Here is a 4,638-nt window from a genome sequence, read left to right on the forward strand (position 1 = left end):
CACCCAGCAAATAATTTGATGCATCTGAATAATAGCTTTCCTTTCCTTACCAACAATTGCATAGAAATGTAGTTTAGCAGTGTGTTTAATGCTGCACCTTTATGTACATTTGCTGTCTTCATATTCAAATTAATTGGAGCTTTGCTATTGATTTCTGTAGGTTATACACAATGACTTCAACCTAATTTAGAAGCCTGCAACAGTTGCATATTCTAATTTAAATGTTCTAATTAGGTAATTGAACTAGTGTTTTATTTTGTAAATTTAGAATCCTAAATTTGTTTCAGCTCTTCTCAGCAGAAGCAGATGCCAGTGACACTGGTCTGTGTTTCTGGATTGACTGTTGCTGAAAACTCTGCTTCCATTCTCCTTTTTTGAAAGTAATAGTAATTATAAACATAATGTCAGCATTTGGGACCACCGGCTGCTGTCAAGATTAAGTGAAGTACCATGGAGCAAAGCCAGTTTGCTATTGGAACAAGTCAAGAGCTCTCTCTGAATGTCTACAGTACAGATGTAAAGCCTCTGTAATGGTTCAGCCTCTTCGACTCCCAACCACCAAACTCTGAAAGTTGTAGCTCAGTGAATGGCAACAGATCTGTCAATCACATCTCCGCACCTGACAGAACTACAGTTCCAGGAGAACCCTAACAGGACACCGGAGAGTGAAAATGAGCAATTTCTATGCAGAGGGCTTGTAGTGCTGTAAACATGCTGTTTTCCATTGCAAGTTACACTTTGCATTGCATCCAGAATTCCACACTGCAATCGGCAGTATGCTTTTGTTTTAGGTTTTGGGTTCATGTATTTACTGCTAAGTTCTGTCAAAACTAGTGGATGTAAGGTAGCGCTGACTGACAGAACTGGAGTCTGGTTTCAAAACTGTCACACTTTGTAGATTTAGGCGTGCCTTCAGTCATTGTTCCCTTGTGAAACTGCTCCAGGAGTGGGCTGAACTGTCAAACCTGGAGAAGTGTTTCAAGAGCATGGAAAGTTACTGGCTGTTAAACCATACCATTACTGGATATCAAACCAGACTTGGGGGAGGGGGGCATTGGTTGGTTTTACTTTTACTTAACATAATTATTTCTTTTCTGTTCTATTTTAATGGCTTGGGTTGGGGTTTGTTTCCTACTCATGTTGGAAAACGGCAACAATACGTGTGCAATTTAGCTATGGAAAGCTGTTTGCTATTTAAAAAAATAAAAATAAAAAATTGGTACACTTTGTTTTCCACTCTGTAATATATTAAAAGTCATCCGTTGTTCTTAGCAATGCCCTGCAAGAAGAGTCGAAGGCAAGTATGTGTCAGCCATCGTAAAATACAGGGTTTCCACTAGTAACATGAGGGCCGTCAGATTATACCAGGGCACATACCCTTATTATGCATCAGTACACACAAGCAATCTCATTAGCAGTAGTATCTCCAAAGCAATAGTGTCCGCTCCATATGGGACCTGAAATACTTCTTGAAATTTGTTTCAGCCTCCAACTTAATGCTGTTCTTAGTTCTGAAGCGGTTGCAGGGTTCTTGATGGAGCCAGCAGAGTTGCAATAGCCCACTGAGGCCGTTCAGCTCATGACACAGAGCCAAAACAATCCAATCTATCACGAGACTGCTATCCATTCCTGGGGACCCACAGTGCTAACAACCACTAGTATCACCAGTACAACATAGTTGCGATTATATGCACTGCTGTGACCGCCAGCCTTTCCTGTTGTGCTCCAATTTATTTTCTCTCCCTCCCACTCTTTGCAAGAAATCAAAATGATGTGAAATATGCTGCAGCAGACCTCATTTAACCCCTTTCCCCACAATGGACATAGAGAGGTACCATGGAGTGTCCTCTTTGTTTTGCACCACTTCAAGATCAGTTCTGGAGCTTTCTAATCTCACATCAGTGGTTTGGGTGAGCTGAGTCATTCCTAACTCTGCTTCAGTGGACATTTCATCAAAGTCGGTTCCCTCCCTCCCTTTGAATCACTGCACCTCTGCGGATCTTGAAGGCCGTCCGTTTTGCCATTGGTGAGAATTCTCGCTTCAACGTGCCTCCCACCTCTTGGGCTTAAATTAGCCACTGCTTTCTTTCCCTCTAGTAGTGGTTCAGCATCTTCTCCTACAGCTTGTCTCTTCCAGCTTTCATTGTTAGAGCTTATCTCCCCCATCAGCCAGTCCAACCACTATATCAATATGCAGTTGTGATTGCAGCTACTGGAAAAAGTGCCAAGTTGCAAAGCTGATGAGATGCTATCATTCCACCTTCACAACTCATAGCTGCTTTTAAATGAAAGAAAGAAATGGTGACAAGGCAGTTGGGAAGCTTTCAGAGCATTTCAGTGCTGTTGCCTACATCTTTTTATAATCAATCTTCCCTCACATGGCTTCCCATTGTAGCAACCTCTCCAAGATTCAAGGAAATAATTAGATAAAGACAAATACCTCCTGTTCTAAAAGACATGGAAGAGGGGACACTCTCAATTGCTTTATTTTGTGTGGAATGGAGGGGAAGGGAGATGTGTTATGCCACAAATGATAATAGCTCAGGGAGGGAGACACTGATGGCAGGATCCTATTGGTCAGATGGAGGTTGAGGGGGTGAGCACCAACCGAGTTCCAGTGTTCTCATCATTGCAAGGTTGGCAAAAGTATCCGTGATTGGGGTCACTTTCAAATAGCTTTGGGAGGGATGGGGAGATGGAAAAACTGGTGATGGGGAAGTGCACAGAGCTTTATACAGGGTTTATTCAGAGACAGCCTGTTATTCAGTTCCAGTGTTCAGTCAGTAATAACCAAGTAAATATGTGCAAACTGCATTTCTTTGTGATGTACAATGCAATCAGCCCAGGGACTTTTGGATTTGGGAAAGGTCTTCTGTGATGTTCACTAGATCATCCTTCTCCAATGTGAGTGTGTTCAAAGGGGCTGAGGAAGACAGCTGAGAACCAGATTTCAAATTATAATATTGGTTTAAAATTAAGATTGAAAAATACAGCAATGGACATCGAAAACCTCAATCCAGAAGCATGATAGGCAGAAAATCAACAAAATAAAACCAGCAAAAGTCACAGCAAATAAGTCAGGTCTTTATACCTGAAAAATGGAACAAAACAACTTCAGGATGTAGGGAATTCCTCAAGATGGAATCAGCCACTAAAAAGGTCAACTTTTTAGCCAGTTTCAGAAGGAGTGGGGAACTCAGAGAGAAAGCTTTATAGATTTTATTTCTTTACTTAGAGATTTTTCTACAAGTGAGGCAAATTCATATAGAAGCAAGCAGTTCCAAGTCATTTAAGACTTTAAAGGTCATAACCAGCATCTTGAGCTGTGCTTGGGAGCGAGTCAATACATCTAGAATAAGAATGGTGTGATGTGCTCTGATTTTCATATGCCAATCAAAACCCTCCCTGGTAACTATACCAGTTGAAAGATCTTCAGAATATGACCTATGATGTGTCAACAAGGAATGGATTTGAATCAACCTTCACTTCAGATAACCTATCCCTAATAGCTCATCCACTTAAGACTATTCGACAGCAAGGATACTCTACCCTCTATATAGGTTTCTAATGCCTTTCAATTGGAATAGTGCTGATTATCCCACAAAAGGTAAGGTACAGTGACAATATGCTTTAAGCTGTTCATTTGTTTTCTAGGGCATGACTAGGCAAGGCAATATGCTCTAATGTTTCTCTAAAATCAGTTCAGTTGTGTTCATTAAGGCACCACAAAACACTGTGTGAGATATATAGAACCACAGAATGGAGCAGAAGATTAAAGTTAAATCCTTTATAAGTAATGCAAAACTAAAACTCATGAATTATACATGTTTAGCAATATAAACATATCCTTAGGAAAGTATTTATATATATTTTACCATATTGTATCATAAAAACAAAACTTGACCTTTTTTTTTGCATTTCTGATAAGTTTAAGTTTTTCCAAGTCAGCTGAGAAATCTCTTCTTTTTTTGCTCTCTCTCTTATTTCTTATTTCTTAGTAGCCCCTTTTTGTTATTTAAATAAATTGTTATTAAGAATTTGATTACAATAGTAAATACTAATACAAACTAAACTTAGAGAAAGAAAATTAAAAAGAGTGCAAGGGAAAAAGAAAAAGAAAGAAAGAAGAAAAAAGAGAATAAAGAAAAAGAAAAGAAATATATAAAGACGTGACTTCCAACCTTCACCACAACAAGTATAAACACATTTAGTAACTCTTCACCCCCTATAAGGTTAAACAGATATCTCTTCATCCCATATCCCATCCCTTATCCATAAGCAAATCCATAAAACATCAACTTTTCAGTCCTGGTGTCAGCAAAAGTCCATAAAGGTTGCCACAACTTTGCAAAAAAAAAAAAAAGTCTTATTTTAACCTTGATCAAATAAACCAACTTTGTATTCCTTCCTTTTACTTCCAACAGTCTTAATCTTTAATTCAGTCAAATATTGTCATAGGATTTGATTTCTCTTCAATTCTTCTTTATCTCATCGCATGGATTTCTTCAAGGCTTTAACAAGCCTCTTTTGTAAATCCAATAAGAAAGCATTTTTTCAGGTAATTCTCTTGGTTTATCATTTATATTTCCCTTTTAATTTTTAAAACTTCAGACAGTTTCTTTTGTATATCCAATAAAG

Source organism: Candoia aspera, chromosome 2, assembly GCF_035149785.1.
Source record: "Candoia aspera isolate rCanAsp1 chromosome 2, rCanAsp1.hap2, whole genome shotgun sequence".
NCBI classification, from domain to species: Eukaryota; Metazoa; Chordata; class Lepidosauria; order Squamata; family Boidae; genus Candoia; species Candoia aspera.